This window comes from Sus scrofa, chromosome 16 (genome assembly GCF_054392235.1).
Source record: "Sus scrofa isolate SSC_HxYL_T2T_F1_AM1 chromosome 16, Sscrofa_HxYL_maternal_Yorkshire_Landrace_v2.0, whole genome shotgun sequence".
NCBI lineage: Eukaryota > Metazoa > Chordata > Mammalia > Artiodactyla > Suidae > Sus > Sus scrofa.
This window is the reverse complement of record NC_139398.1, coordinates 50160223-50187189: the sequence shown is the minus strand read 5'-3', so window position 1 is coordinate 50187189 and position 26967 is coordinate 50160223. Positions and strand designations below refer to the sequence as shown.

The 26967-nt window shown below is 37.8% G+C and overlaps 1 protein-coding gene across 35 annotated transcripts in view; it reads left to right on the top strand.

Annotated features, from left to right (window-relative positions):
• The window catches only part of PDE4D (phosphodiesterase 4D), a 1507422-nt gene that overhangs the window by 1155553 nt on the left and 324902 nt on the right, over nt 1-26967 (top strand). For 3 of the 35 annotated variants that reach the window (XM_085002327.1, XM_085002326.1, XM_085002324.1), the window contains one exon: nt 26098-26149. The exons of the other annotated variants lie outside the window; for them this stretch is intronic. The gene's annotated coding sequence lies outside the window, so the exon portion shown is untranslated. The remainder of the gene's footprint in view (nt 1-26097; nt 26150-26967) is intronic. 35 annotated transcript variants of the gene reach the window in all.

Below are 26967 nucleotides of genomic sequence, written 5' to 3'. Positions count from 1 at the left end.
TATTTGCAGTCCTAGGCAGACAAGGCATAACTCAGATTCACCAAGTTGATGAAACTACATGGATATTGACCTCATTACTGAGTGTGTTCTTGGTCAGATCAGATTCTAATCTCTTGAATGAATTTGCGTTTGCTTCACTTTTTTGTAAAAATATAAGGAGGAGGTGGAACAGAAGGGGCAGTTTATAGAAGCCTAAAACCTATACTAGGTACACACAGAAAAAAGAAAAAGGAATCCAAACAAGCACTAAAGATAGTCATCAAATCAAGAGAACAAACAAAGAAATCCAACAAAAACAACTCCACAACAATCAACATATTGACAATAAGAGCATATATATATCAATAATCACTTTAAATGGACTAAATGTTCCCATCAAAGGACAGAGTGAGAGTTCTTTTGTGTTGCAGTGAGTTGGGTATCACAGCATTTTCCTTGCTGTGGCTAGAATCACTGCTATGGTGTGGGTTTGATCCCTGGTCTGGAAACTTGCACATGCTGCAGGCATGGTCAAAAAAAGGGAGAAAAAAAAAAAAAAAGACAAAGAGTGGCTGAATGGATACAATATATTTTGAATTTCATTTTTTATCTAATCCTCAAAAATTTTCATATGTAGAACATATTAAAGTGAAAAAAATTAAAAGTAAAAAATTGATAGCGGTAGTAGGTCATATAGTGCTATCTTGTTTTCTTGATGTATGTATCCACATCTGCCCCCAAAACATGGATGTCATAAGAGTAATTATGTGATGAATTTTTGATTTTCAAAAGTGATCAAACAAATGTAAAGTCTTGGATTAGAAGGAAATCTAGCCAAACCAAACTTTTCTCCAACACATAAATTTTTAGGATGGTGCCTGTAAATATTAGGTTTCTAATGCTTGTTGCTTGATCCCTTTTGGCAATTAACTTGTCTTTAATTGATTTGTGGATTATCCACTGAAAATTGTATGGGTGATGGAATGTAATAGCAGAATTTGTTTACATAGGATAGCAAAGTAGATTGGCTGGGAGGGGAGGTTTAACTCTGTAAAATATCCTTGGTTTTCAGAGATTTTTCTTTTCACATATGGCAGTGTTTAGATAGACAGAGGATGAAAAACTAACTGAATCTGATTAGTGTTCTCATCCAAAGGGAAGATTTATGTCCTGTTTAAGAATCACATTGGTTTGATGACGTAAATACATTCTCTAGTGAAAGGGTGGTCACTTTAGGGGAGGGAAAAACATAACAACAACAAAAAAATCCTTCTGCCATCTTTGGGTTGTACTTAACAGAAAGCTCTCATCTGCGGGTTCCACAAAGGCACACAGCCCTGATCTCAAATTAACTATAAGAGGAAAACACAGTTCCTGTGGTGGCTCAGCGGGTTAAGGACTCGATGTTGTCTCTGTGAGGATATGGGTTCAATCCCTGGCCTTGCTCAGTGGGTTAAGGATGAGGCATTGCCCTAAGCTGTGGCACAGTTGCAGATGCAGCTCTGAGTCAACCCCTAGCCTGGGAACTTCTGCATAGGTGCAGCCATTTAAAAAAAGGAAAACACTATGTCACTCACAGAACCGTTTTATCTCTGTATCTTACTGTTTCCTAGAAGACGACTAGATATTTCCCTGCTGTAACTTTCCTGAGCTCTTTGTCTTAAATTCACAATGTCTTGAGCTAAGGTGGTTGCCTGTTGCCAGTGGTACTGCTGCCACCAGGCATGGTTTTGCCCTTTCTTCCTCTGTTGAGGATAAGAATGACTCTTATAACTTCCCTATGGACTCAGGGACAGAAACATCAGATTTCTTCCCCCCTAAATAAATCCATGTGAGCTGAGGCCCCAGAAACATCAGGGAGATCTGCCTTGCAGACATGCCAAGAAAGGGGAAAAAGTTATTGGCTGAGAAGACAGATGAGCTTGTGTTTTGGAATGAACTTAAAAGGCTTACTGTTCGTGTTAGCCCTATATGACCTAAAAAAAAAAAAAAAAAAAAAAAAAAAAAAAAAAAGCACCTTGCCACAAAAAAAGGAAAGAACTCTCTTTGTTAAATTATTTATATGTAAGCCCTAGTACTCTGTGAGACTCTAATTGGCACAGGATAAGGGTGGAGACATAGCCAACTTTACTCATATAACTAGTACTCAACTCCCAAGGATACAGGCTCCCAAGGACACCTCTTCATGTAGCCTTCCCGTCACTATGATTCCAAAGATAAACACTATCCTAACTTGTATGAGCATAAATTTATCTTAAGCCGGTTTTGTGCTTTCTGTGAAAGGAATTATATAATATAAACACTTCTGTTTGGGCTTCTTTGGGTCAACATCATGATAATGAGATCGGTTCATATTGTTTTGCATGATTGTAGATTACTCATTCTCAATTGTGATAGTATCACACCTAGTAAATAAACAGACTGCAAATTACTATTGTTGTCTGATGCCTGAGTGTTCCACTTTGAGGCTATTATGAATAGAGCTGCTGTGAGCACTGTAGGCTATGTCACTTGTTAAACAAATGTGCATGTAGTATGTGTAAGTCTGTATGCATACACAGAGGTTGACCTGTCCCAAGGAGTGATTTCTGAGTTGCAGGAAAGGTATGTGTGTTTAAATACTTTCAACTAGATTTCCAAAGTGATTGTCCCATTTGTATAATCCCCCCCCCCCCAAGCAATGTTCCAATTTTCTACATCCTCACCAAAGGGTAGGCCATCTAGGTATTCCATTTTCAATGAAAGCGTCTTAATAAATGCTTGGCGAGTAATAGCAATGTCATATAATACCTTTTATTTATGGAGGTGGATCTTCTGATTGATAGGACCTATTTTTCCAGGAATAATATGGGTAATAGTGAGCATTCACATTCTATTTCTCCTTGTGATAAATAATGAAATAACTTTGAAATAAAAAGTGACTATAGTAGAAAAGTTGGCCTGTTGTGCAGAAACAGAACTTTCCCTGTCTTTAACCCATATTTAGTTTAAATCTATGTTCTTATTCTTATATTTTACTCATATTCCTTTGAGAACCCAACACTAATCATTGTTAGCAAAACCAATTAGTGGTCTTTTATTCTGTTTTAAAATTTACATCCCCTATTTTTAGTTCTTATACTCAGTTTAAATCAGGTTTTCTCTTATAGAAATTATTTCTTGAAAAAGTTGTTTTGGATTTTTCCTAAGTTAACTTAACCTGTTTAAACACACCAGCAAGTAAATAGGCAATGTAAGTCAAGTTACAATAATTGTGTGTTGCATTTTTCAAAGATTTTTTTTTCATGTACTTAGGCAGTTTTTTCCTTTGTTCTGTTTCCTCTTGCTTTGTCCTTTTTTAAATATCAAGATTTTGATGACAGAAAAGATTCTCTTTTGTATGTCATCCCCTACAAAGTTTGTCATATACTGGTTAATGATATCAATCTGACTTCTGGTATATCATATAAGCAGGTTGACACAGGTTCAGTTTGTACCATGTCAAAATGTGATCATTAATGTCTAGATAATACTTGAAGAAATGTTGCATGTGTAGTAATAATTGTGGCTCTTATTTCTTGAAGCTTTCAGAATCCAGTCCTAAGGCTCTCTAATTGATGGTATATTACATAGAATAAAAAGAGGAAAGTTGGAGTTCCCATCGTGGCTTAGCAGTTAGCGAACCCAACCAGCATCCATGAGGATGTGGGTTCAATCTCTGGCCTCGCTCAGTGGGTTAAGGATCCGGCACTGCTGTGAGTGGTGTAGGTTGCAGACTCGGCTTGGATCCCGAGTTGCTGTGGCTGAGGTGTAGGCTGGTGGCTATGGCTTTGATCGGACTCCTAGCCTGGGAACCTCCATATGCTGTGAGTGCAGCCCTAAAAGACAAAAAGACCAAAAAAAAAAAAAAAAAGGAAAGTTAAGGCAGTATAGATGTATTCTAGGGTTTACATGACTTAAAATAATATATACTTTATTACCAGACAGATACTCAGAATCATGAACTTTGAAAAGTAAGTCAGAAATTGGGAAAGGAATTGAGGATTTATACTGTTCTCTTTTAAAATTTATGAAGTTCCTACTGTGATAAAGTGGGTTAAGAATCCAGCTGCAGCGGCTCAGATCAATGTGGAGGTGAACACATTGATCACCTTCACAGGCAGGTTTGATCCCTGCCCTGGTACTGTGGGTTAAAAGGATCTGGCACTTCCATAGCTGTAGCACAGGTGGCAGCTGTGGTTCACATTCAGTCCCTGGCCCAGGAACTTTCATATGCCATTGGTTGGTATGGCCATAAAAAATAAATAAAATAAAACAAATTTTAGTCTCTACCTTAATGGCCTTTGGATGTTATTACATTTGAATTTTACTTTTGGATTCCTTAGAAATGAGGTTTTCCTAAAATGATAATCCTCAGAACCCACATTTGTCAGTGCCTAACTAAGTAACTCCCTGGGTCTGGCTGGAAGTCATAATAATTTTTTCAGTTAATTAAAATATTTTTTCCAATATAAACCAAATAGCAGCTTAGAATAGCTAATCATTTGAGCAATAATAATTTAAAATTAATTTTTGTAGCACAAAATTCATTTTACCCAATATTTCAACCTATCAAACTTTTCAGCCAAACTACTGAAATAAAGCAGAATGACTAATCTTTGTTTTCCATTCCCTGTTGTCCTGTCTGCTGCTGGGGTGAGAATGGGACACAAAATACCCAAATTCAGAGAGAAAGAGGATCGCTACAGACCAGAGTCATCCTCTAAGTAGAGAATCAGCTCCATGTTCATTCAACACAGACTGATCCACTTGGAATGAAGGAGTTCAGCCTACACGGGGGGGACTTACTCTGAGAAGTTGCCTTATAGAAGAATCTGACAGCAAAATAAAACCAGGGAAAATAAACAAAGGACATAGTATTTTCCAGGCTTTATTTTCTCTCTCTCTCTCTCTTTTTTTTTTTTTTTTAATTTTTTGTCTTTTTGCTATTTCTTGGGCCGCTCCCGCGGCATATGGAGGTTCCCAGGCTAGGGGTCGAATCGGAGCTATAGCCACCAGTCTACACCAGAGCCACAGCAACATGGGATCCGAGCCGTGTCTTCGACCTACACCACAGCTCAGGGCAACACCGGATCCTTAACCCACTGAGCAAGGCCAGGGATCGAACCCGCAACCTCATGGTTCCTAGTTGGATTCGTTACCCACTGCGCCACAACGAGAACTCCCTCCAGGCTTTGTTTTTACCTTACAAACATTTCTCCATTCTTCTTCTTTTTTTCAGTCATTTCACTGTTTCTGAATGAATATCTATCTTAAACCCAACACCAGAAATTGTAGAGGAATGATGTTTTTGCGTGGGGAAAAAAAAGACAATTTATAATCAAGTACTAAATTCTGTGGGTTAGGCCAGTGTTTCTCAAAATTGAATGTACACATTTAATGTCCGGGGATCTTGCTAAAATGCAGGTTCTGACAGAGTAACTTGAGAGGAAGGCCTGGAATTCTGTATGTCTAATACACTCCAAGGTGATGTTAATGCTACTCATCGTTGGACCCCAAAGGGTTTAGGAGATAGATATTAGAGTAGATATTTCAGACAGAGTAAATTTTGCAAAGAAGGTACATACGTCTTGCTCCAGTTTAAAAAACCTCTTTTTAAGATTTAGTAGAATCCAAAAGTAATCCTAATTCCTAATTATTAGTAATAGGAAAGACTTCATAATATAATAAACTGTTGCATAAACAAAATACTTAGACACCAAAGATAAATCATGGGGAATTTTGTTAATACTTATAATAAATACCTAGCCACAGTTCTTTTTTTTTTTTGATAGTAATATCTAATATTTATTTAGTACTTAACACTATCCTAGAAGCAATTTTAAACATTTCACATGTATTGAATCATTGACCCTGACACTAGCCACGGTTCTTAATGGTTTATACCTGGTTGACAGAAACAGGCTTCAGATGACAAGATGGATATGAAAGATTGAGAATGTAAGCTATTTTTTTTTTAAAGTTCAGAATGAGATTGCCACATCATCTGCTTTTGCATCAAAAGGTTAGTTAATGAATCTTCATTTTCCATGACTGCCTTAAGCCGCTGAAAAAGAGCCTGAGACATATCTAAAGAAAGAATTGGAGAGACTGAGTGTGAAATCTGGCCCCAGCCACCAGTATGGTTTCCATTCTCAGAGAAGAATTTGCAATACTTCTGAGAAAGCTATCATCCTATACCACTAGAAATATCAAGAGGTTTGTGTCAAATACTGGCCGCTTTTCAAGCATTTTATTTATCCCTTTACTATCATTGACAATGAACTGAGAGGGGAAGGCATGCTCCAGTATGTCTTTTGGTTTTCCTTGTTTAATGATGAAAACTAAGGTATGACTAAATAAATAGAAAGTTATTTTTTATTATAACACCTGCAAAAATGTCCTTCCCATTTATATACTGTATATTGTATGAAGGCATAATATAGTTTTTAATATTCAAATCCAATCTGAGACCAGTTATTTACCATTTATTATATAATTCACCATGCAAATATAATTTCTAATTTTTGGTATAATTTTTTTATTATCATTATGATAAAGTCCCAACACACATTTCTTTAGGTTACATTTATATGAAAATCAAAATATGAACTATATCAGCAACCAGCTGAACTAGATTTTCATTCTTATCTTGGCTCACTATACATCAGGCAAGTTGCTTAACTTCTCAGAGCCTCAGCCTTCTCATGTGAAATTAAGTGTGTAGGTTACATAATTACTATATCCCTCTTAAGTTATGGAGATCACACTATGGAGGTGTAAGAAAATTATAAATGACCTTGGGTATATGCCTAAATATTTCTCCATACATCAAGCATGCCTTCATTAAATCAACACCAAGCCCAGGAAAGATCAAAGACAGCTTCAATGACTATCCGAACTTTCTACAATTCCATCATTCATGGAATAAATGCATACGAGGATGTATAATATGCTAGATGTATGAAAATATATGCTTTCATCTCTGATAGATGTTGTTTAAATCGGGGGTTGGCAGACTTTCAAAAGTGGTCTTGTTGCTAACACTGCTCTTCTGAATAATAATAACTGTTAATAATGACCAACATATAGAAGAGGAATTATTATTCTTTTTTTTTTTTTTTGTCTTTTTACCATTTCTTGGGCCACTCCCACGGCATATGGAGGGTCCCAGGCTAGAGGTCCAATCACAGCTGCAGCCACCCGCCTACGCCAGAGCCACAGCAACACAGGATCCGAGCCGTGTCTGCGACCTACCTACACCACAGCTCACAGCAACACCGGATCCTTAACCCACTGAGCAAGGCCAGGGATCGAACCCGCAACCTCATGGTTCCTGGTCAGATTCGTTAACCACTGAGCCACGACGGGAACTCCAGAATTATTATTCTGAATGCTAGAAAGTACAGGCAAGAGGATGTATGTGAAGATGAAGACTAAGTCTTACCTTATGTTGTGTGTCGCGGGGTTCCAAGAACGATGCTTCTCTAACGTCTACTCTCAGATGGATAAATGTGAAAGTAATGGGCTACTTACTTGCCCAGTTGGTTCAACTGGTTTATGTGCAGTTAGTTGTAATATAAACTCTGCTGCATTGCCAAAATCAACATTTAGATACAGTTAAGGAAAACATGATCATTCTAAAATTTCCACTTAATACATGACAGAAATAAAAAGGATTAGTAAAAATTATATAAAGAAGCAAGTCCAAATATGGTAACTTATAGTTCGAAGGATAAAGGTATTTGTCATCTCTCAAGAGCCACTAGACCACAAAATATTAACATTAAAGATGAATGCAAGCACTGGGAGACATGGTGCAGATAAGAGACGCCGTGTGTTGCAGATTCTGGAATTCATCAGAGATAAGGAATGAAGCTGAGTCTTTTCCTGGATGGGTCTGGGATAAAATAAAATGGGAGGTAATACTAAGTATAAGACTATGTATTTACAAACTTCTTTCCCGCTAAGATCTTCAGAGATATTTGAATTCATAAGAAATATCCACATTCCTTTTGAGTATTTAATTCAGATTAGATAACAAATTATTGTCTAGCAAGAGAGTCTGTAGAATATCATGCATTTAAAGTAAATAATTTAGCTTTATGACTAAGCAGGGATTTCTTAGTTCCAGTTGTGGCTTTTCCATTTGCAGGTGTATGACATGTATTAAATTTCTTAAATGTATTCTATTTTAGTTGCCTCTGCACCTACATCATTAACTGCTTTGAGTATTAAGAGAGAGGATGCATGTATGGCCCTTAGACCAGTACCTGGCATATAGCAAGCAGTCAGCTTGTGCTAGTTAATGATTATTCATAAGAATGGGCTACAAATGTCTTCCCATTGAAGGTAATTTTTGAGTGTGAGTAGGAAGTTTATTTATGAAAGAAGACTCTGCTTTTTCTTTTCTTTTCTTTTTTTTTTTTTTTTCCCCGCCTTTTCTAGGGCTGCTCCTGTGGCATATGGAGGTTCCCAGGCTAGGGGTCTAATTGGAGCTGTAGCTGCCGGCCTATGCCAGAGCCACAGCAATGCCAGATCTGACCCGCGTCTTCAACCTACACCACAGCTCACCACAATGCCAGATCCTTAACTCACTGAGCAAGGCCAGGGATCTAACCCACAACCCTCATGGTTCCTAGTCAGATTCATTAACCACTGAGCCACGATGGGAACTCCTCTGCTTTCTTTCTATGGTGTGCATTAAGAAGGGAGAAAATAACAGTTACTAACTACTGACCTTTTAAAATGGGTGGGATTTGTGCTGTACATACATATGTGTGTATATGTGTATATTTGAATATATATGTGTGTGCGAACATACATACATACCACTGCCAGGGAAATTGGATTTCTCATCTCTAGTAACTCCTGAAATGTCTGTCAAGACCAAGTCAAGTGTCATGTGTGCAACTGGTATTTAACATGTATTTATATAGTTTATTTTTTTAACATTTCAAATCACTATTATTGCTTTGTCTACTTGTAAAACAATTACACAAACCCTTGGATTTTATGATTTGGGCTCTTATGAGGAGCTCTGGGGCTTCAAGACAGGTAGTAATTTGATCCTTAACACAAGCAAGATCTTGGGTGGATTTCAGTTCTTTAACCACTGAATGAGCCTGTAGATCACCCAGCATCCACACCACAACATGGTTTCCTCATTCTCCATTCTTCCTTGAAAATGCAGTGGCTCTTCAGTGACAAAACACATTGTATCTGTGTGGAAAAATGGTCCCCAGAGGAAAAGGGACTGCTAGTCTAGACCTGGGCTGTCCAATAAAACAGCCAGTAGCCACAGAACAATTGAACCGTGGCTAACCCAAGTGAGAGGGGCTATTCATATAAAATGCACAGAGGATTTCACATGCTTAGTATGAACAAAAGCGAGAAATGTCTCTCTAGTAACTGTTATATTGATTATATGAATAAATAATAAATATTGTATATACTGGGTTAAATAAAATCTATTATTAAAATTAACTTCACTTGGTTTTTCAAAAATCATTTTGTAATTTGGTTTTTAGAAAATTTAAAATTATATGTATGGCCCTCATTTGTGGTTCACATTATATTTCTGTTGGACAGCACTGATCTAGGCAGAAATAACAAAGTGAAGAGTTAAGAAAAAGATAATTACTAGACAACTGATAAAAATATGAGGTCAAATTCCATGAATCAGGCTACCATAGTCCACTATATGTTTTTGTTTTTTTTTTTTTCAGAAGAAAAAAAATGGGATTTTTCATGGAGCATTCCAGTCAGTGCAAAATTGCTTGTCAAATGAGAATTAAAACTTTCAGCAAACCAGGGCTATTAACAGAAGCGAGATTCTAGGAAAGCCAAAAAGACTGGGAAAATTTCTATAAAGTAAGAAGTGTTAAAAGCACCAATGAAAGTATTTATTTATTTTACTGAATTTTCTAAATTAATTATGTCCTGTAGTGATATTAGTAAATTCGCAGATTTGTGATGATCCTAGATGCATTTGTTGTTTGTTTGTTTGTTTGTTTTCTTTTTTATGGCTGCACCTGCAGCATATGGAAATTCCCGGGCTAGGGGAGCTGCTCAGAGCTGCAGCTCTGAGCTATAGCCACACAGGATCTGCGGCACATCGGTGACCTACCTGTGCTGCAGCTTGCAGCAATACTGGATCCTTAGTCCCCTGAGCGGGGCCAGGGATCTAACCTGCATCCTCACAGACACTCTTTTGGGTTCTTAAAAGTATGAGCAACAATGGAAACTTCCCTAGGTGCATTTAAATGTCAAGGATATAATGCAGTTTTCCCTGGGTATTTTAACATGTATTGACCTTTTTGGCTAACCTCAAGACACTGAGGCTTAGAGTAGGCCAGTAACTCTTTCAAAGTTGAGCAGCAATTCTGAGCTGTAGCAGGAATTCAGATCTGTGTGAGTCCCAATTTCATGTGACAAAGCGTACCCGTGAGATCTTGGTTTCTGGAACCAATCTACAAAATAATGCTTCTGTGTTCAAATAGAAAAGCTGCCTATTCTGTTTCCTTCTCAAACATTATCCATTCATTAGCCTATTAAAGGTACTGGGAAGTACTGAAAAACCATTCAACTTTGTTATAGTTTTTTCTCAAATTTATTTTACCACAGAACACACCTTCCACTTCATATGCATCTGTCTGTCATATATCACCTATTTATTCTAGAACTAATCTAGAGAACACTATTTGGAAATACTGAAATACATTCAACTGCCTCCTATTATCTTTTATTTTTGGTTACTAGGGAAAATGACTTTGAGAAAATATAAAATATTCAGGAAAATGTATACTTGAATGTTTAGAAGGCTCACACCTGACTTGGTCAGAGAATCAAACCTAAGATTTAAAAATACTGATAATGTGCCATATATTAGATTCTAGACATAAGTGATATCATATGGTATTTGTCTTCCTCTTTCTGACTTACTTCTCTCAGATCCTGCTGTGTGGCACTGGGAACTATGTCTAGTCACTTATGATGGAGCATGATAATATGAGAAAAAAGAATGTATACATGTATATGTAACTGGGTCACCATACTGTACAGTAGAAAATTGACAGAACACTGTAAACCAGCTATAATGGAAAAATCATTATATTAAAAAAATAAAAATATACTTGGACATATTTCTTGGTTATTCTTATATCCATAGTGTATGATCCAGATAAATTCAAAGAAAGCTGTCTTTATTGAGACTGATCAACTGTGTAGGAGTCAGTTTGCCTTGGACAAGCAGTAGGACTTAACATGTAATGAAACTTTACTTTTGAGTAAGAACTTCTTGGGATTTGGAAAAGCATTGGCAAGGTAACAAATATATCATAACCATTAAAATTATAAACAGAATTCTCTCATGGCTCAGAGGGTTAAGGATCCAGCGTTGTCACTTCTATGGCTCTGGTTATAGCTATGGCTCGGTTTTGGTCCTTGGCTCAGGAACTTAAAAAAAAAAAAAGTAAGACAAGAAAAAACAAACAATTACACAGTTGCTACTAGTTACATGGTGGACAGAAGTTGTATAATGTATTTCTTATTTTACATTATTTTTTAATTTTCTGACTTTTTCCCATAAATTGTGTTAAAAATGCCATCAAAGATCATGAAAACAGACTGTCATAAATAGTTGCTATGGCAGGGATACATTTGTAAGGATTGAAGTCAAAGATAAAACCTTGTTGTTATTTAGCTATTCTGTATTCTGAAATTAAACATTTTCCAGGGGCATCTCTGCCCTGGATCTGTCCCCTGGGACCTTGGACATTGTATTACTTACACTGAGGTTCCCAAGTAATGTTCTATTCACACTCTTTTTATGTCTCTCATACTTTGATTATGTTGGATTCAAAATTTGCTCCTGTAACTTCTTCACAGAAAGAGACCATTTAGGAACATGAGCTCAGCAGTAACAAGTTTCAAGAGCTAGTGGTGTGCATTCTCTCCACCCTGCTTCACCAGACACACTTTTGAGATAACCAGCTCCCTTAGATTTGACACTTACATGAATCCTAAAATAAACAAGGCTGTGAGATTGTTGGGCTCCTAATTTCCTTGCACAGAATTTAGTTCAGCAAGATGTCTGTTTGTGCCAAGCCCCAGGCAATAGAGTGTAACAGAAGACCTTTGCATTGGTGTAAGTTATTACTGACAGGGATTGTGGACTGGCTGCAGGTTCTGTTTTGATGGTGCCACATAGCCTTGGATCCCTATCTCTGCCTCTGTAAAGCAGGGCAGTTATCTCACAAGTATGTTATGAGGTTCAAAGGAGATCATGCTTGTGAAACCACACAGGGATGTGAAGTATTGTCACAGGATGCAACATTTGCTGGTGGGCATCACAGATGAATGGAACCTTAAAAAATCCTTGAGAGATTGTCTGGAATATTCACATGAAATCGTATAGGAAATCAATGGTTTTTGTGATTTTTAACCTAGGAATTTCCCCAACATCCAGCCCCACTACCAAAGAACAGCAGTTTGCAGGCATGTGTTTTGTAACATGAATGAATGAAGATGAGACTGGAAGTGGTCAGGAGGGCCCACAAGATGGAAAAGCCATCCCTGGCTTTGAGTGAAGGCCCCTATGACCTCTTAAAATTTCTCCATGTTGCCTCAAAATTCCCCAAGAATACTTTGAAGGCAGAAAAAATGAAATCATTCTGAATGTTTTAGTAGAACTGTGTACAAATCCTGTTGAGTTCACCTGCTTATCCAAGAGAGGCATAGTCCTGGTCTCTGGAGTCATATCGGGTCAATCTATTGCTGATTCTGCCACTTACTAGTTGTGTTCCCTGTCTCTGCCCCAGCAGCCTCATCTGTAAATGGAAATAATAATAGTAAGCAACTCACAAGCTTTCTATGGGAATTAGTAAAATAATCTGGTGAAGTGATATGTCATGGTAGTACTTGGCATTTGGTAAGTACTCCATAAATGTTAGATGTTTACCACTATTTACCACTACTACTGTTGCTACTGCAGCTGCTGCTATGTGCCACCATCATCATTAAAATGGGCTGTTTATGAATGCCTTTTACTTGTACTAGGAGTTCTCTAGTAACTTGATGGGATGAGGCTCCAACATGTTGCTGCTGTGGCTTGGGTCAATTCTGTGGCACAGGTTCAACCCCTGGCCCTGGAAGTTCTGCATGCCATGGGCATAGCCAAATATATATATACACACACACAATACACACGCGCGCGCGCGCGCGCACACACACACACACACCAGTAGCGCCATTAATAGAATACGAAAGAGGTAATAATGTCAAACTACATACAATAGGCTCCTGTCTACCAAATTCTGTTCTGGCAAAATTGCAACTTGTTTTAAAAGGTTTTTTTTGCTTAAAAAATGAATATAGAATACATAGATGCTATGACCCCTTTCTTTGACAAGAAAACACCTTTTTATTCAGGATTAAGAGAAGTTTCTATAGATGTTAGCTTTTCAAGATACTATTTAGCTTTAGCTAAACTCAAAATACTAGTTTCTAAGTCTGAGTGTGCTTGAAAAGAGGAGCTTAGATTGTGAAGGTCTTAAATCTCTTACGTTTTCTTTTTATTCAAAGAATAGTGAGCAACCATAACCTCTGAAGTCATTCTCAATACATGACTATGAACAAATGTAATTCATAATTTTCCTCTTTACTGCTCAGAATACTAAGATTACTTTTCTTGATGATTAAAAGTGTACTTTTACTAGCATTTTAAGCTTTAAAATTTTTTACAATATTTTCTTTAATAACGCTGTTATTTGAATACACAATTTTGACAAGTAAAATTCCTATAGAATGTATTAAATATATCCAGTCAGTATCAGCAAAATATTCGGTATAAGTAGTACAAAACTTAACACAGATTATATGCCCAGTTCAAATATATTATGTAGTCTAGGTACATTTTAATGATGGAGAAAATGCTACTCTTAGAATCTGTGAACTCAACAAACCAGGAAGTCATTGGAGTTCCTGTCGTGGCTCAATGGTTAACAAACCTGACTAGTATCCATGAGGACCTGGGTTCGATCCCTGGCCTTACTGAGTGGGTTAAGGATCCCGAGTTGCCTTGGCTGTGGTGTGGGCTGGTGGCTACAGCTCCGTTTGGACCTCTAGCCTGGGAACCTCCATATGTCACAGGTGTAACCAAAAAGGAAAAAAAAAAAAAAAAGGAAGTCATTGATCTGCCTGGCAGCATATAGGTGTAATATTGTCCAACCAAAGTCTGTGTGCTTGATGCACAGTGAGACCAAACCAACCAAAACATCAGACTTTGGAGGACAGAAAGGCTCAGTCAAGGAGAATAGGCAGCTCTTGCTAAGAGACCCGAACTCCCCACTGGTTTTCAAGGAAGGCTTTTTAAACTTTAGGGTGAGGGCTGAGGGTACATGACTTTCTTTTGATTGGTTGGTGGTGAGGTAACAGGGTGATGTTTCCATAATTTTAATTATTAACCTTTAGGCTCCAACGGTCTGGCACGTAGTCACCATCCTCTACCCAGGTGGTGGTGGTGGTGGGGGGGGGTCTGAGTTCCTGCAGAACAACTCGACGTTATACATCAGATTATAATGTATATCCTTTTAGTTGGAACTAGGACTCTGTTTTATCACCAAACTATTGCTTCTTGACTGCTTTTCTTTCGTTTCTCCATTCCCTCATTTCCCTAATTAGTAACTGCTTGAATCTGCTCTTTGGACCTCAGAGAAGGCCTAAGAAACAAAAACCTTTTCTCCAAACAAGAAATGGGGGACACAGAGGAGCTTTGGTATCTGGGAGGACCCCATAGGGTCCTGCTTGGTTTCAGTTACTTACTCTAAAGATACTAGTGGTAACCAGCAACGCATGCTCTTTTCTTTTAACAAAAGGAAAAACATTTAGTAGCGTTCACCTTAGTAGGATTTTTCTGGGTAATATCTCAGTGTAGGACAGTCTAGACTACAACTTTGGAGAAACAGCTAGGTTTGAAAATATAAGAATCTTACTGTTTTATAGCTATATATTTGAAATACTCAACATTCTGCCGCATTTCATGTTTTTAATTTTTCATTTAGCTGCCCATAGACCTAAAAGAATATAAACACACCTATCAATGAATGAAGTTTTAAAAACTCCCTCCCACAGATAAGAGTTTTTGTTTTGTTTTGTTTTGTTTTGTTTTTTTAGGGCTGCACCCGGGGCATATGGAGGTTCCCAGGCTAGAGGGTGAATCAGAGCTATAGCTGCTGGCCTACACCACAGCCATAGCCATAGCACTGTAGGATCTGAGCTCTATCTGCCACCTACAGCACAGCTCAAGGCAACGCCAGATCCTTAATCCATTGAGCAAGGCAAGGATCGAACCTGTGTCCTCATGGATATTAGTCAGATTTGTTTCTGCTGAGCCATGATGGGAACACCAAGAGCTTTTAATAGTAGATCAGATTACTGTGACAGGCAGGAATGAGGATTAATTTGGGGTCGATTGTAAAACATCCCCCTGTGAAAACAAATATTAGACCTGAATATTTGGGCTGTAAAACATGAAAAGCTAAGAGTAGACCATTTAAGAGGCAGACAGGCTTGATTTGCCAAGAACTGCACAGGATCAGGGTGGGTGGGTTCAGTAGAATGACTGATGCAGGCTGTCTTTTGAGATCTTCCTTCATTCTTTCCCCCTTCCTGTGCCCCCCTTTCTCCTCGAAGGGAAAGTCCTTGCTCCTTCTAGATTCTCCTCAGTAGAATCTGCTCACAGTAAACTGTAAAAAAAAAATACAGCCTAAAAGTATAAACAAGGAATTTCATGGTGGCCTAGAGATTTAGGATCCCGTGTTGTCACTGCTGTGCTCGGGTTAAATCCCTGGCCCAGGATCTTCTGGATGCTGAGGGTGTGGCAAAAAAAATGTATAAATAAATAATTAGACATGAATTAATGTTTTTTTCCCGTCAGGAATTTTTGCATTCTCACATGAACTGAGCCTTGGGTAAATAGGGCACAGAGAGCTTCCAGGTGAGCAGCAGGCTTGTCCAACAATCCAGGTAATCATCTGCTCTGAAAGCTCAGCCACCAAAGATGGAGAAGAGGAGGAAGAAGGGAAGGCCAAAAAAGAGAAAAGGAATGACATTTAATGGGGTATGTTATATCCAGACTATAGGCCTGGCCTTGTGCAGGCCATTTTCAGAGCTAGTTTGGTTAATCCTCACCAAAAGTCCCAGAAATGTCCTTTATAATCACACACATGCCCCCCTTTGTCAATAGCTGTGAAACAAGTGTGTGAAGTATCTGGGCGAGTGCCTTGCTGAGGGTCATGTTGCTAGTAAGTATCTAGGAAACTAAGGTTTGAACCCTAGGCTTCCTAGCTCTGCAGCTAAAGTTTCTAAAACTATACCTGCTTCTAACAACAATAACCAAAAATAAATATCCAAAAATATGATCATAATCATAAATAGGAACAAAGAGAAATCATCCAAAAATAGCTCAGTTGAAGTTACTGATGGACAGGAAAAAGGAAATGCAGATTTTTTTTTCTACCAGGGTTTCCTTTGAGGATCACTTTCCCTGTCTGTCTGGCCTTGTGAAATGATACCTTCCCTGATGGCTTGGAGCTGAGTGCGCCCTTCTCTTGTCAAGGGCAGCTTGAAGTTCATGGAATAGTTTATTTGAAGCTTGTGGGTACCAATTCCAGGCAGCAAGATACTACTTTCAGAGACTAAATTAGCTTTCTTCAGAGTCATGGCAAAAAGCGATACAACTAAATTGATTACTTGAAAGTGCCTTCCTGGTTTTTTTTATTGCTTCTTGAGCCAATTTGTTCTCCCAGCGGTGTCACTGTTACAGAAGTTATTCTATTCTGTACTCTCATTTTAAGAATAGGAATCATCTGAATATAGCCATAGACGTCTAGTCTAGACCATTTTTCTCAGAATTACAAAGATGGGGAAAATTCCAACTGTACTTGTTCCAGTGGCGGAGAGTGGCTTAAGAAGTTATTTCTGTAATCTTTTGAACTGTTCATATTATTTATCTGAATACTGCCATTGGCTGTAAGCATGCTTATATCTAGTTATTGATGATGGTGTGGAAAGTTGTAATGAAACCAAGGCAGTCTGGTGCCATCTAGCTTTTACTATTTCTGTCTTCAGGAGTTTCCTCCATGGCTTTACAGAAAGATTTGGGTGTGTGTTTTAAGGGCCGCACCCACGGCATATGGAGATTCCCAGGCTAGGAGTCTAATCAGAGATGTTGCTGTCAGCCTACACCAGAGCCACAGTAATGCCAGATCCGAGCCATGTCTGTGACCTACACCGCAGCTCACGGCAACGCCGTATCTTTAACCCACTGAGCAAGGCCAGGGATCGAACCTGCAACCTCATGGTTCCTAGTCAGGTTCATTTCCACTGAGCCACGACGGGAACTTCAGAAAGACATTTTTTAAAAGAAGCTATTCTTTCATCCCTGAGAGGGAGACACTTATAATGGTACCACCAAATCTTAAAAAAAAAAAAAAAAGTATTCTTATTTTTATTGTGTCTTTCATGTCTTTATTTTCACTTGATCCTCGAGTACAAATTATGAGTGGTAGAAATTTATTACAATACCTAAGCATCAACACCCCCTCCAATGGGACAAAAAAAATATATATAATATATATATTATATACATAAATATCATGTTACATATTTTAAATGTATATTATATGTATTTTAGATATATATTTTTTTCTCGTAACAAAAACGAATAGCTACCACCATGACCCTGGGCAAGATTGTGCAACAGATGCAGGATTTTTTTGTTGTTTGTTTTTCTTTCTTTCTTTCTTTTTTTGCCATCTTCTTTGTTTTTCTCTCTCTTTTGCAAAATGGGCATTTTGCTCTCTGAAGATGCCTACAGTTACAATTCTTCAGGACCCGCTTCCCATGCTCTGAGCCCAGGAAGGCAATGTGAGCTCTACTCCCCGATGCATTTCTTGAGCACTTATACCTTCCTGTACTAGACTGCACTGGGCTCTGAGGAAACAGAGGTGAATAAAGTAGATGTGGTTCCTGTCCTCCAGAGTCTAACAAACCTTAAACATGTCATTCCCAAATGAAATACATAATTAGATGAAGTGCATCGCAGGAGAAGTAAAGATCCCGAGAAGATATTATAAAGGGAAGAGCCAGTTAATATGGGAGTGGGAAGTCAAAGCTTTGAGGAAGAAATCTGCAAGCTGAGAAATGAAGTATGAATAGGAATTTGCCACATGAAAAACAGAGATAGAATATTTTAGGAGGAGGGAAAAATATGTACCAGTAACATTTCAAAAAGAGCTGGAAGAAGCCAGATGACTTATATAATTTTCACTGAGTGACTGATTGATTGGCTCATCTCTTCTGTGGATGATAGACATATAATAATTAATTACTAGGATATAAGAAAAAATTTTCTTTCAGGAATGGGTAGGTGAGGAGATGGCCTGGTTAATGTTATGTGCCCATGTTAATATAGCTCTGCTTTGCCTGTAAACCTCAATAAAGTAATAGAGATGTTGCAGAGAATAGGGAGCATCCCAGATCTCAGGCGAGTCCTTGGGACAGGCTGCCTTGTGGGGGTCCTTGGCTTCATATACAGGAAAGAATTTAAGAGCCCAAGAGCCAGCAGAAGTAAAGTGAAAGCAGATTTATTCAGGGAGATACACACTCCATAGACAGAGTGTGGGCTGTCTCAGAAGGTGAGTGGGTTCCAGGGTATGAGGTTGTTAGTTTGCATTGGCTGAGTAATTTCTTTTGCCCAAAAGTGGGAGGATTGTTCCAACTATTTGGGGGAGAGGATGGGGCTTTTCAGGAATTGAGCCACCACCCACTTTTGCCTATTTATGGTAAGTCCCCTGGAACTGTCTGGTGCCTGTGAGTGTGTCGTTTAATGTGCTAATGTATTACAGTGAGTATATAACGAAGCCCAAGATCTACTGGAAGTCAGAGCTTCTGCCATCTTGGACCTGGTTAGTTCTACCTAGTTTTTTCCTTATCCTCAAGGACTGTGTCATTCTTGTAAAGATTGTGCCCAGCCCTCTTCCCTTCTATCTCAGTGGTACCAAGGTGTGGTTGGGAGGCATTAGTTTTCCCAGTTTACTTACCAAAACTAACATAAAATCTAAATACCACGTAACTAGTGTGCTTATCAAGCAAAGGCAGCATCAGGAGACGACCTCCAGATCACCTCCTCCAACTTGTTTCGCCTAATTCCATCCCATTGAGCTGCTTTTGTGAGACTATTTGCTAGTCCTGCGAAGGCTATCAGACCTGTGTATAAAGGACACTGTTAAATGTGGTACCTCTCAGAGATGTCATGATTGTGTGCCTTTTGTGTGTAAGCTTTGTATCTAAAGAGAGCCCTATAACTTATCATTAAACAAACAAGCGAGGGCACCTGTTGTTCAGATAAGCAGTGATATTATTCTATTTAAAGACTCTGCAGCTTTGGCTCGACATAAACAAGACCTTCAGCTTTAAAAATTTGTACACATTCTTTAACCATGTGTTGTTTTCATTATAATGTATTATATTCAGTTTTGTATATACTTAATGAGATTACTGTCCTGGGGTTTCAGTATGTGTATAAAAAAAACTAAGGCATTAAAATTAAATATAAATTATCCCCACCAGAAATATTCCCAGCTGGTTATTTACTTAAGAATCTTGAATCTAGCAGATCAAGGAAAAAACTCCCCAAGGAGACTTTAATTAGAACTCTTCAGGACTTGGCAGAACTAGAACCAGTATTTCTCCATAAAAATGAATAATGCCTCGAGCTACGTAAATTATAAAATTTGAAGCCCTAAGAGAAGCATTGCAACAGCTGATTTTAATTGCTCTGATAATGTGCTGGAGAGAGGCACACTTAGCTTCCTCAATTTACGTTAGAAATAAATGGGATGCTTGCTGACTGTGGATCACAGTTATGAGGTATTCTGTACAAGCAATGAATGTAAAAAAAATAATAAAAGAAATAAATACACAGGTGGACAACAAGAATTCTATGCCATTCTATGCCTTCACTTACAGAGATTACAGTCATCTTTATATGAAAGCTATCAATAGATTTCTCACAAGATCCCTCCTTTCCACCTAATTTTTAATTTAACTTTTTCCCTTTTTTGAAATATTGTTAATAATAATAATTCCAGAGGGCAAAGAAAGCGGATAACAGAGATTCTCTTGCTGATGAGTGATTTGTGTAAAAGCAGCTACCTCACTCTCCCTCACTCCCTTTTGACCTAGCGAACTGGATTTGTGGGTTTATAAGTGGATTTTGATTAGGGAGCACATTCTCTGGCCATAGAAAAGTTATTCTTTGTGGAAAACTCAAAGTGTCAGCTTTGCTGTATTTGTTTTAAATGCTTTCTACTGTAAATAACAAGAAACCTGGTCCAACAATGGCTTGGACAAATAGGGGTTACTTTTAAGTAAGTGACCACTGGAGGCATTTCAGCTGTTGCGTGATGCTATCTATCTGTGTTTGCAGAAGGCTAGCCTATATGCAGTTTTCTTGGCCTTTGCCTGGTGATGGCAGGATGGCTACTGTGGCCACAGACATCATATCTGTGCTACGTGCAGTGAGGAGGAAAGGGAGGTTGGAGGTGAAGATGTGTGGCTCTAGTTGTATCTACCCAATTACCAGAAACACAAAAGTCTTCCCCAAAGCCTTCAAAAGACTTCTGCTTATAGCCCATTAGCCAGAACTATGCCGTACAGCCATCTCTAGTGGGAAGGAGATTAGAAAGTTAATACTTGCTTTCTCGCCTTTATAATAAATGCAGCAAGAATGAAGGGAGTTGGAAAAGCCTGTGAACTAGACTTGAGGCTATGAACTAGATTTTCAAAAATGTGACCACAGTTGGACTATGTTAGTATATTCTTTTTAAAGACTTAAGGTAACTTAGGTTTCTGTAGGACAAGAAGATAGAGAAGATCTAAGATATTTTTGGCAAATGCAGAATAAACTTTGGAAAGAGTAAAGTAGAAAGCAAAGTAAATAGAAATGATCTAAAAGTGCCTTAAAATCAGATCTTACAAAACTTTGGAGAAGCCAGTCATTAATAATAGACTCAAAAGTTCTTTAACCTATAGTGTAGATAATAAGAACATTTCTACTAGTTTTCACAAACGTCACCAAAAAAAGATTTGGTAAAAAAACTACATATATATAAAATATATAAATTATATATGTATATGTGTATGTGTATATATATATATATTTTTTTTGACAATCTGTATAATTGTTTCAAGTAAAACATATATGTTATTTGGAAGAGAAAAATAATCTATGAAAATAATCATTGCTGACTCTTAGTCATCAAGCCATGATTTATGCCATGTCTATAAGATAAACAGAAGAATAAATACTGATTGATGATTGAGATATTTTTTATCATATTGACCCTAAAACAACTGGTATCAAATGGACTGGTGCTAACCATCTCAATACATAGTTTATTCAGTACCCATGATGCTATCAGCCCTCTATTAAAGGGGTACTTAGGATTTAGGCTATAAGGAAACCGGGAGATAAAAATAAAATAAGAGAGGGTCAGGTAAATGGGCTGTGATTCGAGGCACCAGGAACTGTGGTTGTTTGGAAGACTGTGTATGGGATTGAGTAAAGGTGATGTTCAGTAAACTACATTTGCTTAGCGCTTTGAAGGATAATGTGGTTCTCAGTAAAATATAAATGGAAATAACAGAAGTAGGATTTAGAGGTCTGTGTTTGAATAAGCCAGAGTGACTGTGTTTTATTGGAATTATAGGAAAGGAAACTTGAAAATGGAAATGTGGATTATAGGGAGACTTGAATGAGAGCATGAGGAAACTAACATGGGGGATAATGGGGTTTTGGATTCTGAGGAGAGAGCCTTTGTTTAAGGAAGTGTCTGTGGTTGTAGAACACAGTTTTTCTAAAGACTATCAAAATAATTCTGGTTGAAAAAATGTATGACATTCTGAGATGAGAGCCTGTGCTGTGGGATAAACATTATGGACTGGATTGTGTCCTCCCAAAATTCCTATGTCGAAGCCTTGACTCAGAATGTGTTAGGAGATAGGGCCTTTAGAGAAAGACGAAGGTAAAATGAGGTCATGTGGTTGAGCCCTAGCCCAGTTTGACTGATGCCTCAATAAAAAGAGGAATTTGGGACATAGACAGGCACAGAAAGACCACATGAAGACAACGAGAGAAGGTGGCCATCTCTAAGTCAAGGAGAGTGGCCTAGAGAAAAAAAAAACGCCATTCTGTCCACCCCTTGATCTTGGATTTCCAGCCTCTGGAACTATGAGAAAATAATATTTTGTTGCTTAAGCCCCCCCAGTCTGTGGAGTTTGTTACGGCAGTCCTAGCAAACTAATACAATGGAAAAAATAATATTTTGGTTGAAAAAGAATAATGAGTTAATAAACTAAATTCATAGATACGGAAATATAAAGAAGGTAGTTTCTGGAAACACTGCATCAGTGTAACATCATTGAATTTTGCAACTAATGCGATGGGATGTGGAGTCAGTCATGACCGAACTCTAAAGACTGGGCAATGGGAAAGTCTAGAAGGACAGTGGTTGGTGGAAGAAAAGAATGGATATGGTTTCAGGCCTCTTCCCATTGAGGGGGTGAGGTGTCCATCAAGAAGTCAAGAAACGTATGTCAGACATGAAGGCACTGATGAGATGCCAAGAAATCCAATGCAGAGTATAAACAGAGAAGCACCAGTGAATTGTGTAGCTCTAAAAGTATCTGAAACAGGATGATCGTATTGGCCAATTTAGTCTGTGTATGTAATGTCAATTACAGGCAAAGTTCTTTTACCTTAAAACCAAGTAAGCAAACTAAGAGACCTTATCTTCCTGATGTTCAATCCTTAAAGTTTCTTTTGAAAAAGAAAAAAATTAGTTTTTGTGCTTTGGTCTTTTTATACAAAGGTAAGACCAAAAAGGCAAATACCTGGTGAAAAGGTAAAATAATGATTTGAATTCATATGAGTATGATTAAGATTAGGTTCTTTCCTAAGAACCAATTTTTATTGACATTAGTGAGGAGTAGGAGAGTCTCAAGACATGGTTTTCCCACCCCCCACTTGAGGAAAGCATGGTGTGGATGGAAGGCATATGAGCACCACAGAGAACAGGTTGCCTGGGGTCAGTTTGGGGACGAAATCCAAAGTACCTCCCAATAGTAAAAGGATCATATTTTTCCCTCCCAGAGAAAGTTGGCTTCAATTATACATTTCACTTCTGTGCCAGATTTTGCTTAAATGCTACCCGCTGGGAAAATCAAGAAATTTAGAATTGGTTTTTCAAATCAAGAGAGTATTCCCTGCTTTTAGCTCGTATTCCTAACATGTCGCTCAAAAGTAATGCTTGGCTGATGTGCTTGCATGAATTGTTTATATTGTTCATTAATTAATGTGACAAACATTAAAAATAGGCTTCCCAGTTTTCACCCTGGAGGCTTACATGTAATAGCAACAACCTTTAGCAGAGTACTGCATTATTTATTTATAGAGTGGCTTTGACTCATTTAATAACAGTCTGTCATTAATTTGTCATTAATTCGTAGATTACTTTTTGACTTTGCCAGTTATACTTGAACATATTGTTCCTACAAAAGAAAATATTTTTTGTTTTTTAATATTGATCGGTTTCTCCTATTGTGTTCAAGACTATTATGTCTGCAAATAATTATAAATATTAGTGGTGTTAAAGTGACCAAACTTTTCAGATATTCATTTATTTCATATATATTTGTGAATATCTACCATGTTTTAGGCAATGCTGTGGGTGTTGGGGGGGGGTGATGTTGAATAAGTGGACAAGAAGAGCCATTACTCTGCCATTACTCATTTTATATTCTTTTATATTCTTGGTCAACCTTAAAGTTTCAGTTCAGATTGTATGAGGAAGGACCAAAATTGAAGAAGACAAGATGATGAAAGGATTTTTTAATCCATTTTGTTTTGTTCTGGGGTGAATACAGATGTGTTCAATTTTATACATTCAATACCTGAAGTCTTATCATGATTGTTAATCCAAATCATGACCTTCATATATTACACTGTGCTTCATAATAAAAGATTAGGAGTTCTCGTTGTGGCTCAGCAGGTTACAAACTCAACTAGTGTCCATGAGGTTGCGGTTTCGATCCCTGGCCTCGCTCAGTGAGTTAAGGATCTGGTGTTGCTGCATGCTGTGATGTAGGTCACAGATGTGGCTCAGATTTGGCATTGGTGTGGCTGTGGTATAGGCCAGAAGCTGTAGTTCCAATTTGACCCCTAGCCTAGGAACTTCTGTATGCCACAGGTGCAGCCCTAAAAAGCAAAATAAATAAATAAAATAACCTGTGTTTGGTATATTCCATTGTTGTAATATCTTTAAGGATTTCAAGAAGTATTTAAATAAAAGAGAGGAGCTTTATCAGACACTGTCATTTCTGTGTTTTCGCACTGCTGAATCTTTAACCCACTGAGCGAGGCTAGGGATCTAACCTGTATACTCATGGATGCTAGTTGGGTTCATTAACACTGAGCCACAACAGGAAATCCATGAGAAGGATTTCCTTCTGAAGCAAGCATTCTCATTAGATTTAACTGGGACTTTCCAAGATGGTTTGTATCAATGCTTTTCTCTAGGGAGGTTTCTTAGCAAATGACTCCATAAAAACATTTGTGTGGAACTCTCATCTCTGCCATATTCACCTAATCTTGGGGCTCTAATTCAACAATGCTGATGGAGCAGATGGTCAAAGTAGATAAGAAGAAGCTCAAGACTTTCCTGTCCATTAGGTGTAGTCTCGTGGAAAATCACCTCTGAATCCACCTCTGAATGATGCAACTTGTTATAGCCTATGGGAAAATCCTAGTGGAAGTCCTTAACTAGTCCATCTCTTACTCTTGGACTTGATGAAGCAACCAAAATGGCTTTCCTCTCAAGGACAATGCAGTCAATGATTCATTTACTGACTGATAGCTGTTTGTGGAAGATGTGGCCCAGCCACCATCCAGGGCTGCAAGGTCTGCTGAGCCAATGAGTTGCTACTCTGGATCCTCCTTGGCTCAGATGAAAAGCTCAGGCTTAGGAGCTGCCAGAAAGGATTTGGCAAAGGGCCCACCTTTTTTGCTTAAGTACAAGTATTCAATTGATTTGATTCCTCTAAGAGATACGTGAGGGTGAAAGTAAGTTCATTGTTGACCTTTAATAGTTATGAACTTCTAATGAGGTAATGGATGTGAGAGTGATTTTTAAAATCACAGTACAAATACAAGGTACTTCTAGTTGTTTTTTCAGTATTTAGTGGAAAAAAAAGTAAAAATAAAGAGGACCACAAATTTTACCAAGGTCTACCATGAGTATATTTTGTTTCACTGTCTATTTCACCCCTCTAAAAAGTGTGGGCTCATCTAAGCTGCCATTTTGTGAATTATGTACTGAGTTGCTTTTCTTTTTTCTCCCAAGATGCACTTATGGTACTTCCAACACATGAAGTACTTGTGATAAATCTGTGCTGCTTTTTGAACAATGTGAAACAAATGCTAGCCAAGAATAACCTAGAGTTTAAAGCAACATAGAATGAATACCAATGAACACCTAAACAACAGCTGCACTAATATAATACTATTATGTGTCTCACGTATTCTAATGTCTTATATATATTATTTCATTCCTCACAATAAGCATATGAGTTGTGTATTATTATTCCCATTTTACATATATGAAAACTGAAGAATAGAGGGATGAAGTGATATGCTTCAAATCACATAGCTAGTAAATGGTAGAGTCAAAATTCAGATCCTATTAGACCATCCCCAGAGTCTGTACGGCTAGTGATTGTATCATATTCTTAAATATTTTATGAATGTCACGCTCCTTCTAAGGGAGAAGTAATATTTTATGATATGTGCTTCTTCTTTGTTTTCTCCTTTGAATCTAGGATCACATGTACTATCACCAGAATTTAGCTCTTAAGAGACTTTTGTGGTGATTACATAAGGAAGTAGTTTACATTTTTAGAACATTTATCCATTGTTAAATGTTTTTCCTTACCATGATCATTTGATCCTTTCACTAACCTTTAGGCCTTTATCATTTTCAGATGAAGAAACAGATGAGAAAGATGAAATAATTTGTTTGATTTCACATCACAGGTTTGTAACAGTTCTAAGACCAGAAATCCAGTTTGCTAGCTCTTGACCTCCAGCGTTCTTTCCAATATACCAGTCTGTTTCCTCATTTCTTTCTCCTAGAGTTTGAAAAAAAAAATTGAAAAGAAGTTTAAGAATCCCAGTAAAGTTGGAGAAGCACTTTTTGAAAAACATTTAGAATAATTGAGAATCTTTCTCACTAAAACAGAAGAGGGGCATATATTACATGAACAGTGGATTTAGTTAAGTGCACACAGTTAGGTTCTGGCTTGTTAATTTTCAGTGTCTCATTTCTCCGCCTGCCATATGTGAATATTTTGACAGGACGGGTCTCAAGTGCTCTTTTGCTTTATGCTACTGCTTTTTAAAGGCAGCTCATTTGTGCTTGTTCATCACCCTCGTCTTCACTCAATCCCGAAGCTGTGTTGCTAATTATTGACCCAGGCAAACCTCAAAGAGGACAAAGGCAGCTAAAATTGGAGTGCTCTTGGCATAGAATACAATACATTTTCCATTTTTCAGAAAGAGCAAGTAGTTTTTAGCTGTAGGGTTCAGAGACCATTCAGTTACTTGGGCACTTGAGTTTCTGCTAACGAATCATAACTCAGTGGGTGTTTTTTGTTTTTTGTTTTTTTAAAAAAAACCTTTTTGTGGTATTTCATTCACATCATTTTCTTGGAGTGTGTGTTGCGGGGGGATTTTTTTTTAATGAATTAATGTGTAAGGTGGATGAATAATGTTCATTAATCCCATAAATATTTATTAAATACTTGCCAAGAATAAGAATAGTGCTAAATACAGGAGAAAATGTTGAGATGTCC